The sequence below is a fragment of the Rhinoderma darwinii genome, chromosome 9, assembly GCF_050947455.1.
Source record: "Rhinoderma darwinii isolate aRhiDar2 chromosome 9, aRhiDar2.hap1, whole genome shotgun sequence".
In the NCBI taxonomy this organism is placed as follows: domain Eukaryota; kingdom Metazoa; phylum Chordata; class Amphibia; order Anura; family Rhinodermatidae; genus Rhinoderma; species Rhinoderma darwinii.
The window spans coordinates 43929956-43942364 of NC_134695.1; the positions used below are offsets into that span (position 1 = coordinate 43929956).

The 12409-nt window shown below is 43.3% G+C and overlaps 4 non-coding genes across 4 annotated transcripts; all 4 read left to right on the forward strand.

Moving 5' to 3' along the window:
• Positions 1 to 4577: 4577 nt before the first annotated feature.
• Positions 4578 to 4649, forward strand: TRNAA-CGC (transfer RNA alanine (anticodon CGC)). Its single transcript has one exon. It is a non-coding gene; the product is annotated as a tRNA-Ala (tRNA).
• A 2634-nt stretch (positions 4650 to 7283) lies between these two features.
• TRNAS-GCU (transfer RNA serine (anticodon GCU)) lies at positions 7284 to 7365 on the forward strand. Its single transcript has one exon. It is a non-coding gene; the product is annotated as a tRNA-Ser (tRNA).
• Positions 7366 to 7830: 465 nt separating this feature from the next.
• TRNAW-CCA (transfer RNA tryptophan (anticodon CCA)) lies at positions 7831 to 7902 on the forward strand. Its single transcript has one exon. It is a non-coding gene; the product is annotated as a tRNA-Trp (tRNA).
• A 513-nt stretch (positions 7903 to 8415) lies between these two features.
• Positions 8416 to 8487, forward strand: TRNAQ-UUG (transfer RNA glutamine (anticodon UUG)). The gene has a single exon. It is a non-coding gene; the product is annotated as a tRNA-Gln (tRNA).
• Positions 8488 to 12409: the final 3922 nt, after the last annotated feature.

A 12409-nucleotide genomic window follows, 5' to 3' on the forward strand; every position in this document is an offset into this window, starting at 1 on the left:
GGTTCTCCAGGTGTGTTATGGGGAAAATAAGCTTCCTTGGCCCTAAAATGTTACATCAAAGGGGTTTTCCCATGAGGGGCATTTATGACATATCCACAGAATATGTCATAAATGTAAGATAGATGCGGTGCCGCCTCAGGGACCCCAAAACCCCGTTCTACTGCTCTGTGCTCCCCGCCACTTCCTGATTGGGCTTCGTTTACATCAGCGTTCGCTTTCCTGTCGGAGGTTTACGTTGTGGAACCCCGCAACGGAAAGTCAAACGGAAACCACAGCTTCCTTTTGTCACCGTTCCGGCAGGTTTCCGTTTTTTCGATGAAATCAATAGTGCAGTCGACTGACAGAACCCCTGAACGGAAAGTGAACGCTGATGTGAACCGGCCCTCACATCTGCGTCAGGGCTCCGTTCACGGGTTCCGTCTGAGCTTTCTGTCAGGAGAACCCATGAACGGAGCCCTGACTGAATCAAATCGAAAACCCCTTTAACGGGAAGGTGTCGCGAAATTTTTTTTTTTTATATATAAATTTGCTTTTAGTGTGTTATTAAAATAACTTCTCTATGGGGGCTGCCAGTTTTTTTTTTTCATCTCTGTATGTCGATTAACGACACATACAGAGATGGAATACGGCACATACAACCCAATAGAGAATGCGAACGGGAGCCGTATGCGTATGGTGTCTCCCACACAGACCAAAAGGAAGGTCTTCGGCCGAGCGACATCCGGCGCCATTTTCATGTGGACCGGAAGCCGCGGCCGGACAGTAAGATGACTACTTCCGGTCGTGGCTTCCGGACATATGTTCCAGGCAGCGAAGACGCGAGGAGTAGGATCGGAGGCAGCAGCGGCGGCAGGAGCAGGTAAGTTATGTTCGTGTATGTGATGTGTGTATTGTGTTCGTGTTTCACTGTCTGATTACCACTGTCTCTAATCCTCCTACACTGTGTGCCGCCATTTTCTGAGCGAATGCACAGTGTAGGAGGTTTGAACATTCTATCCCCTCCTTTCTCCTAGCACTAGACTAGAGCGTGTGTGCCTTCACCAAATTTGCAGCATAAAGTAATGAGGTTGCTTTACCACATGCCAATGCTGCAATTTTGGGAACTGCTCCCTCTAGTGACCAGCACATGGAAATGTTATAAATTTGAATCTAATTTATAATATTTCCTGACTTGTGAAAAAATGTAAACAATGTTTAATCACTTAAATACTAACTGTTTAACTGAAAAAAAAATAAAAAAATTTCTAGCGACACATTTCCTTTAAAACACTTTTCAATATTCTTCCCTGATTTTGATGCCTCATGATAACATGTCCATAGTTTTGACATGTCATGTGACTGATTTGGCCAGTCCGTGTTGTCCATAGTGATGATACTTCAGGTGACCACGGCAGCCATGCACAGTGATATATAACGGCATCATATTTTCCCTTTTTCTGGTGGCATTTGATGGCAAACATACCACAGTTTTTTTTTCTCCCAGATTCGTACTAAATCTGTGACAAAAAAAAAGTGTCCTGATGTCTTTGTATAAAATTTGAAGACATACGTACAGCATGGGCCCATAAAACTATATGGCAGTGTATGATGGACTCCTACAACACAAGTATGGCCTTAGCTTCTCTATAGAGGAGACTGTGCTGACATCTAAGACCGTATTCACACGAACAGGTGTAAAATCGGCCATCTTTCACAGCCGCTTTGCACTCGTGCGGGACCCGTTTTCACGGATCCCTCATAGACTTGAGTCTATTGAGGGATCCGGGAAAACAGACAAAAATATTACATCCTATTTTTTTACGGCCCATTTACACGGTCTTTCAAAAGTACAACTGTGTGAATAGCCCCATAGACGTGCATTGATGCTAATGCAGCCGTAGGGCTGGGCGATTAATCAAATTAATTCGTCCTCAGGCACTCTCACGATTGTGTTTTCTAACAGAATCGTTGAATCGATTCTGTAGTGGCACCGTCACGCCGTGCTGTAGGAGAAAGCTCCGCCTCGTCACCGCCTGGTCCGCCCCGTTCTGTCCCTGCTTCCCCCCGGAACTGCTGTTCTGTACTGAACAAAATGATACAGTACGGAACAGCAGTTCTGCGGGGAAGCAGGGACTCCTAGTATATAGCGATACCACCCTGCTGTAGATAACACCTCCCTTGCAGATCGCACCACCACGACCCCTTGCAGATCTTATCACCACCCCCCGGCCAAAGCGTCTGCAACCTCTGGCCGGGGATTCAGCTCCTAGTGGCAGCTACAGTGGCGATATCTACAAGGAAGAAGGGGGGTGGGGTGAGACCTACATATGGGGTTACTATCTACAAGGGAGGAGTGGTGCTGCGATCTACATCGGATGGGGGTGCTATCTGCAAGGGTGTGGCACTATATGTGAGCACTGTCACTACTGTGGCACTGACTAAATGGGCACTGTGGCACCATGTCACTCCATGGTAGGACTATGTATCACTCTGTTTGGGCACTGTGGCACCATGTCACACTGTGTGGGCACTGTGGCACTATGTGGGCACTATGTACAGGGACATTGCGGCGCTATCTACATGGGCACTGCTGTTTTCCGGGGATTAATTAAAAAAAAACCCTGACAAATGAAATCCTTCCTATTTTTATTTTATTTATTTTTTAACGGCCATGAAAAACGGACGGACTGGAAATGGATGAGAATTTGGAGACTCTGGTGCAAAATGGACATGAAAAACTGACATTGATCAGTTTTTAATGGCCATTTTTATTTTTTACTGTAGTTTGACTGTTGCCTAAATGTCTGATGCCAGGAGTCCCGTTCACATGTACAGTGATCGGGCTGTGAAATCCGGCGGACACACGGACTGTTTTCTGTTTTTCAGAGTCCAATCACGGTCGTGTGAATCCGGCCTTAACCCCTTAAGGACACGGCCAATTTTGGCCTTGAGGACAGAGCAATTTTTTGTACATTTCCCTCTTTGCATCCCGACGCTCATAACTCTTTTATTTTTTGTACAACGTAGTTGTATGAGACTTTGTTTTTTGCGGGACGAGTTGTACTTTATGTACGTACCATTTTTTGGTACAAATACATTATTGTTTAATTTCTATAAATTTTTAATTAGATTAAAATGCAGAAAAAAAGCAGTTGCGCAGCAGTTTTAAGTTTTTTTTTTTTTTACACCATACACCGATCATCATAAATAATGTTATACATTTGTTGTACAGGTTGCTACGGTCGTGGCGATACCAAATATGTCTATATTATTTCATGTTTTGGGACTTATATTTTAAAAAGTTTATTTATTATAAAAAATGTGTGTTTCTGTGTATTTTATTTACTTTTTATTTATTTACCATTATTTTTTTTTTTACATTGATTTAACTTTTTTTTTTAATCCCATAAAGGGATTTATGATTTTGATTTTGGAACTGCAATGTACTGGCATAGATCTATATGCCAGTACATTAGCCTGTGTACTGATTGTACACAGGCAGTTGTTAGGGCATACCTCTGTATGCCCTAACAACAGGAAATATGTTCAGACAGCCCTGGGGTTCTTCACTGGACCCTGGGCTGTCTGGGCATATGAGTTGTGGGCTTTGATCGCGTCACAGTTATCTTCTGTGACGCGATCAATGTGCAGTCCCCCCTCTTTGAACACCGCGATCAGCTTTCATCGCGGCGTTCAAAGGGTTAACAGCGGAGAGAAGATGTTTCTCTCCTCTCCGCTGTCAGAGGGGGGCCGTGGCTGTGTATTACAGCCATTGCCCCGCTCTCGATCGCACACACAGAGACGGCAGAGACTGCTGTCACACAGGACGAGTATGCTCGTCCTAATGCGCAAAGTGCTCGCCGCTCAGGACGAGCATACTCGTCCTGTGTCGGCAACCAGTTAATGTAATTTATTAAAACCCAATCTTGGGGCCGGTACTGACAGGGTCCTGCTTCAGACACTATAATGTAATCTGGCCCCAGAATGGCCGCTCGGCACTATCTGCCTGGCCCTGCTGCGATGTACACTGCTCTCGTCTGCCATGTCCGAGACCGGCTGAGGTGGTGACGGCCAGAGGGGGATGTTAGTGCACACAGTGCATCATTGATTATAGATTCTGTTAACCTGTTCCCTGCCGGGGAACACAGAAGTTATAATAAATTAGATAGACATTTTTCCAACTGTATTTCTGATAAAGTATTTGCAGCGGTTAAAAGTTGTGAAGTTACGTACAATTATGGCAATTAACTGCGCTATTTATTCAGTCAAAAAAAGAAGCCCTTTCACAACCGTTTGCCTTTCTGTTGACGGGTTTCCCCGACAGAAACCTCAGACGGAACACCTCAACTGAAAGACAACGCTGATGTGAACACCGCCTTACAGTCTGGCAGCAAATGTTCTTGGCAGACATAAATTTAATTATACAATGCTGCCACCTAGTGCGTGATTCATGCAATACAAGTTGTCACTTGCATTTGTTACTACACATACTCTTCATATGTTTCCCTGTATCAGAAAATGCACAATATTGTTTATTATTCTAGTAGGTGGATGTTCTTTGTTCATTTTTTTGGGTGATCAGGCTCCCAATGCAGTGAGGGGATGTAGCTCAGTGGTAGAGCGCACGCTTCGCATGTGTGAGGCCCCGGGTTCAATCCCCGGCATCTCCATGTTTTATTCAGATATTTTCTTTTTTAAAATACTTTTTATTGAAGGATTTTCAAACACATCACTTTTGTTGGGAAAGGAGAAGGGAAGGGGAACAATGTAATGCAGTATATACAAGGGTTGTTACAATACTAGAATTTGGACTTTGATACTTTGCCAACAATAATAAAAAAAAAAGTTCTTTCATTTTCTGATGTGAGCCACGTGGTGTGATTAATTTTGAAACTCCTTGTGCCTCACAGATTAAAAGTAATTAACCCCATCATGTTTCTAACAGTCATAATGGACAACATTGGGTTAATGTGTGAGGTACATGATGGGGTTGATTACTATTAATGTGAGGCATATGGAGGTATTAATGTGAGGCACGAGGTGTTATGAACTTAGTAAGTGAAAGAAAGCAGTTTTTATTTTTTACAGCGTACACATCATAAATGACGCTATAAATTTGTTGTGCAGTTTATTACGGTCGCAACAATATCTAATATGTGTATATTTTATTTATTGAGACTTTTATTTTAATGTTTATTGTAAAAAATAAATAAATTTTAATTTAAAGAGGCTCTGTCACCACATTATAAGTGCCCTGTCTCCTACATAAGGAGATCGGCGCTATAATGTAGGTGACAGTAATGCTTTATTTTAAAAAAAAGCAACGATCTGTTTTCACCACTTTATTAGCTATTTTAGATTTATGCTAATGAGTGTCTTAATGCCCAAGTGGGCGTGTTTTTACTTTCGACCAAGTGGGCGTTGTACAGAGGAGTGTATGACGCTGACCAATCAGCGTCATGCACTCCTCTCCATTCATTTAGTCAGCGCATAGGGATCCTTTTAGATCACTATGTGCTGTCTTATACGAACGCATTAACGATACTGAAGTGTTTAGACAGTGAATAGACATTCCACGGGATGTCTAGTCACAATCTCTGCACTTCGTTACTCTGTCGTAGTTACAGCAGAGGAAGCGTAATCTCGTTGTAACCTGTCATTTACCGCGTAATCTCGCGAGATCACGCTTCCTCTGCTGTAACTACCACAAAAACAGTAACGAAGTGCAGAGATTGTGAATAGACATCCCGTGGAATGTCTATTCACTGTCTAAACACTTCAGTATCGTTAATGTGTTCGTATAAGACAGCACATAAGGATCTAGCAGGATCCCTATGCGCTGCCTAAATGAATGGAGAGGAGTGCATGATGCTGATTGGTCAGCGTCATACACTCCTCTGTACAACGCCCACTTGGTCGAAAGTAAAAACACGCCCACTTGGGCATTAAGACACACATTAGCATAAATCTAAAATAGCTAATAAAGTGGTGAAAATAGATAGTTTTAAAAAAAATAAAAAAAGCACTGCTGTCGCCTACATTATAGCGCCGATCTACTTATGTAGGAGATAGGGCACTTATAATGTGGTGACAGAGCCTCTTTAATCATGACTTTATTTATTTTTGCTTTTTTATTTTTAAGCTTTTATGTGCTGGCATATATCTATATACCAGTACATTAGTCTGTGTACTGATAGTACACAGGCAGTTGTTAGGACATACTTAAGTATATTCCCTAACAACAGGATATCTGGTCAGACAGCCGTGGGGTCCTTCAATGGACCCTGGGTTGTCTGCCCATATATGGTATGTCCCTCAATTGTGTCAAGCTTTGGAATCGTCGCTTTCTAAGAGCCGTAATTTTTTTATTTTTCCGTCAATGTAGTGATTTTTTGGCCTTGTTTTTTGCAGGACGAGACGTCGTTTTGATTGGTAGTGTTTTTGGGTACATGGGACTTATTGATTGATTTTTATTATGATTTTTTGGGGGGGCATCGGAAAAAAATAGCAATTTCGCTATCGGTTTTTGTGTTGTTTTTTTTTACGGTGTTCCATATTAAACTATTAATTGAGTCATTACGGTAGCGGCGATACCATATATGTGTACTTTTATTTATTTTTTACACTTTTACTAAATAAAACCACTTTTTATGGAAAAAAATTTTTACTGTCATTTTTATTAATAATCTTTATTTCACATTAATTACTTATTTTATTAGTTCCACAAGGGGACTTTACTATGCTATAATGCTTTGGTATACTTCGTATACCAGAGCATTATTGCCTGTCAGTGTAAATCTGACAGGCAATCTATTAGGACATGCCTCCCACACGTCCTAATAGGCATATGCCCAGGGCAGACCTGGGGGCCTTTATCAGGCCCCCGGCTGCCATGACACCCCATCGGAGACCCGCGATTGCAGTTGTGGGCCACCCATGGGTGACAGAGGAAGCTCACTCCTTCTGTAAACAAGTTAAATGCCACGGTCGCTATTGGCAGCAGCATTTAACGGGTTAAACGGCCGCGATCGAAGTAAACTTTGATCGCGAGCGTTGGAGCAGGAGCCCAGCTGTCATCAGACAGCAGAGCCCCGGCTCCAGCCTGCACGGGGCACCTGTGCAGGACTTAGACTGGGCTGCCGTGAAAAGGCGACGGCCTAGCCTAAGGCCCCTTAGTGGCCGCCGTGAAAAAGCGTATTGGTGGTCACTAAGGGGTTAAACACATATAATAAATGTTTACTAATAGAATACTTCTAGCCACTCAAGAGCTCAAGAGTTGGCATTCAGGTTAATGCCGCCATCGAGACGAGGTGGCCGAGTGGTTAAGGCGATGGACTGCTAATCCATTGTGCTCTGCACGCGTGGGTTCGAATCCCATCCTCGTCGGTATGTTTTTGTAAAGTCAATCAAAATTTTCCATTTTGTGGACAGATAACTGAAGTTGAAGTCAGATCTTATGTCATGGATAGATTTCTTAGTTTTTTGCCTTACATGTAGTATACAATAGCTGTTTGATGTCTTTATATTATTTGGTGAAGTTATGCTCATTGGTTACAATCCATCCAAGGAAAGCCGGTTCATATCAACCTAAGGACACTGCTTTCTTTTTCTGGTTCTTTAGCTATAACTTTAGATAGAATTCAGGTCATTGAACAAAATTTGTTGCATTACATTCCACATGAAATTATGTGCTCTTTATTATTGGAGCTAGGGTTAAGTTATTATTATTGATTTGTAACTTGCTGTGAAAAGGAGCATGTATGACAAAAAATTAGCAAATTTCATGACTTTGTGTGTCTAAGCTGTATAATCATTGCATAAAAAAGGGATCTCGTCAGGGTCTATGCGACTGACCTCGTGGCGCAACGGTAGCGCGTCTGACTCCAGATCAGAAGGTTGCGTGTTCAAATCACGTCGGGGTCAAATCTTTTTGTCACAGGTTAGTTTTACAAATATAGCATTAAAAATTTGGGGGAAATTTAAACATACCTACAAGGTAACAAAAGATAGTATTTCTTGAATGATATTTACTGTCAGGTTTTAGTCTTCATGTTCCATTTTAGTATACTGAGGTCTGAGCAGTACAGATTTAGAACAGCAGGGTAGAAAAAGTTAACAAAAATCTTTATTATTGCATTACAAACTCATAATTTACCCTTAAAGAAATTCATTCTTTTGATAATGTAATCTGTAATACACATGGCAAATTAATGTTAAACTAAAGAAAAAAACGCAGCTGAATTTTCTAAATAAAATTGCATGCTAGTCATCCGTACATTGCAGTCTTTTGTATAGTCAATATTTAATTTCAATTGACAATTTCTGATGATCACATTTAGAAGAAGCAAAGTGAATTAACCGGTTAAACGAGTTTACATGATGAATACTTTATTTTAGATTTACTCTTTAAGCTAGTCAGCTGGTAAGCAAGCTTGTGGTTCCATGGTGTAATGGTTAGCACTCTGGACTTTGAATCCAGCGATCCGAGTTCAAATCTCGGTGGAACCTGTCTTTATATTTTTGATTACTTTAGCTCTTAATGTGACTGTGTGTTTTGTATGTTTTAGAAAAAAAATAGAAATTGAAATATTTAATTTTCTGACCATGCTCTAGTGTCCATGTTCCTAAATATACACACCATCTCACCTAGACAATACGATTCAAAACATAATATTCTTAATCTACCCTTCTCTACTCTAAGCGTAATAGACAGCGAATTGAGTCAGTGTTGAAGTCTTACTTTGTGGAAAATCACACACCAGATGTCCCCATCAGCACTATATGGGAGCACACAAGTCTGTGATCCGAGGGGTCTCTATCGGTATTGGGTCTTTGGTGAAATAAGGAAAGTGAGGACCTCCTCTCTCATATCTAATCTTGAGGGCCAAAACAAGCAATCTGCAGCTCAGGGGGTTCTCTCTTCACTCATACATAGGCAGAGAAAAATGAAACAATGCATGAATTTGCGCACGGTAAAAGCGTATACTACAGCAACCCATAAATATTACATGCACGGAGACAAGTGGAGCAAACTTATTGTCATGTAGGGTTCGTGGACACACTGGGCCGTACCGCCGTAACGGTATTGCAGCTTGCCAACAGGACACAAGTCAAAGTCTGTAGTTTGTATAGCTGTACCTGTGGTAGCTTCAGACAGTAGCAAGACAGGCCCGGATGGGACTAGGCAGCAGGCAGGCACCAGGCGTTGTGTAGCAGGACAGGCGTACACAGCGCAGCACGACTCCAACTAAATACGGCACTTGGACCAGGATGGTACGGGATACACGTTACAGGTAGCAGGAACGGGAAGCACTGGGACCTGGAAGACACTTAGGAGACCGTTTGCAGAGACAAACTAGGGTAACGACAACAACGCTCAGGCAATGCAGGAAGGGGCAGAGCCCTTCTTATAGTCCAGGGTCTCATGGGCTAATTAGATCTTAAATTCAGGTGCGCGCGCTGGCCCTTCGGGAAACAGCAGAGCGAAGCGGAAGTGAGCGCTGGCATCTCCTGAGGAGGAGATGGGGACCAGCGCTCACTGATCCATGGCTGCGGCCGTCAGGAGGTAAGCAAGCCTGGCGGCCCGCGGCCATGGACATTACACTCATGGTGTACTTCGCTAAAAAGAGACAGCAGCAAAGTTATGTACCTAAGATACGATCTGCTACTGGAGCTCTATTCGAAGACACGACTGATATTGCCAATGAGTTTTTTGCTCATTTTACCAATCTCTATATGATTTAAGACCTGAGGAGTCACCCACTAATCTTGCAGATAGAATGTAATGTCGGGGTAGGGAGACAGACAGGTGAGCCCTAATCTACCCGCCACTCAGTCCCTGCCTACTTGCACGGCCCGTCCTAGACGGTCCTGGACGGCGTACCACTGGGAGACGGTCCCTACGCTCAATATGTGCACAACAGACAAGGGTACACAGAAGCTTAGGGAAATGGGGCAGTTGCCCACGGCAACACCGTGAGCAACAAGAGTAGTGAACGAGCCGAGTCAAACCAGGAGTGTATGAGGTACCAAACGCAGAGCAGGAGCGTAGTCAGTAAAGCCAGGGTCAATATGAAGCAGAGGTCAATAGTACTAGCAGGAACAGCAGAGCCAGGAAGCAAGAGAGAATCGCAGGCAAAGACAAGCAGCAAATGAAGGTATAAGTAGACCAAGGGCGGGAGCTAGGACCGTCTGGTCAGGCTGTGATAGGTTCTCCCACTCCTCAGCCTACCAGCCTGAGTGGTAGCAGAACGAGTCACTCTAGCAGACCTAGGCACAGATGCAGGCTGATTAACCACGGATGTTGACACAGAAGCTGTGTCTGGCAAATCCTTTACATAGAACATATATGGACGGTGACAATGACGTGGGAAGAAGTTGTGGAGTCCCCAGGCAGAGCATCAGCTCATGCTTTGCTCAGGGACTCCAGCGATAGGAAACCCATGAATTGACAAAATATGGACGTTGGGAGCAGTGCCGGAGTCCCAAGCAAAGCGCAAGCTGATGCTCTGCTCGGGAGTCAAGCAATAGGCAATGTGACAGCCCCTTGCGGTCATGTTCATGAACAGCACATGAAGCAAGAGCTCAGTCACGTGGGTCCGTGTCGGAGCGTCATCATTAGAAAAGCTCCAGCAGTTCCTGAATAATTTATGAGGTTTGGACTGCACCATTTAATACAGAATTTTTAATTAAGGTATATTAGTAAGTTGCTTCGTTTCACATAAATATATTATTGCAATTTTTGGTCCTCGGATAACCCCTTTAAATAGATCTTCAGAAACTCCCTAGGGTCCTCCAGATGTATTAAATTACAAGAATCCTTCTACAAGTTGGTCATCAGATAGTATAGGATCCCGTGGGTGATTAAACAATATATGTACTGACATTTCTCCTAACTGTTGGAGATGTAACAAAGCTCCAGGAACTTATATATACTTATGGTGGGAATGCGAGCAAATTGTCCCCTACTGGATTCAGATACAATCCATACTCGACTCTATTACACATTCCTCCATTACCATATCTCCCCGCATACAATTTCTAAATATGTGGCCAATCTTCCCTAAGGGGAATCACAAGAGAACTATGGTTACAACTTTTTTCTCCTGCTAAAGCATTGATACCAATGTACTGGAGATCGGAGAGGCCTCTGCCAGTATGTCACTGGCTTTGAAAATGCGCTCATATCGCCAGAATGGAAGAGCTCTCTCATTTAGAACTCCGATCCCGTACTAAATTCCAAAATACTGGGAAACCTTGGTTTGTGTTCTGTTCTAATGACTCATATAAACATTTATGGTGTGGTGTGACAGCTACGTCTGAGCCTGTTACTTAGGGTATGTTCACACACAAACTCAAAAACGTCTGAAAATACGGAGCTGTTTTCAAGGGAAAACCGCTCCTTATTTTCAGACGTTTTTTAAGTCACTCGCGATTTCGCAGCGTTTTTTACTGCGGTTTTCAATAGAGTCAATGAAAAACGGCTCCAAAAACGTCCCAAGAAGTGTCCTGCACTTGTTTTTCGAAACGGCCGCGTAAAAAAAGGCCCATCGGAACAGAACACCGTTTTTCCCATTGAAATCAATGGGCAGATGTTTGGAGGCGTTCTGCTTCCGATTTTTTTAGGCGTTTACGGGCCGAAAAACGTCCGAAAACATTCTGCATAAACATACCCTAAGCGAATAGATTCCTCCCTGGTCCTGAATCTGCTCCCATCCACCCCATAGTACTTTAGCATGCTTTGGATTTCTGTACCTCTGCCCCCCCCCCCCCCCCTAATTCCTTGACACTCTGTGATCGTGACTGTGGCTCACATTATCTTGTTATTGATTTATCCGTTCTTTTGTAGAAGTTGTGATATGCAATTGCTATATAATTGGACATGAGACCTAAAATTTATCTGTATCCTATATGTCAGGATATTTTGGTTCACACTATTACCGTTGTTCTTCTTTTTGTAGAAAACTCAATAAAAATTGACAAATGAGAGTTACCATTCCACCTTGTCAGTGGGTTGCGTCCTTACACAATCTTCGCAGTGTCAGAGTATGTGGGGAGGCTCCAAATTGCAAGGGGGAATGGTAAAACTCATGCATTTCCAGAAGGCATAACAGAGGAATGCTCTGCTCTGGGACTCCAGCGATAGGGAACCCCTAAATTGACCAAATATGGACGTCGGAAGCCAGGGGCGTAACTAGGAAAGACTGGGCCCCATAGCAAACTTTTGACTGGGGCCCCCCTCCCCTGGGTGTCACACAACCCCCCCCCCCTCTTGTAGATAGTGCCTTTTTTACAGCCCCCCCTGTAGATAACGCCATACAGCGCCCCCTCTGTAGATAACGCCATACAGCGCCCCCTCTGTAGAGTACGCCATACAGCCCCCCTGTAGATAACGCCATACAGCCCCCTGTAGATAACGCCATACAGCCCC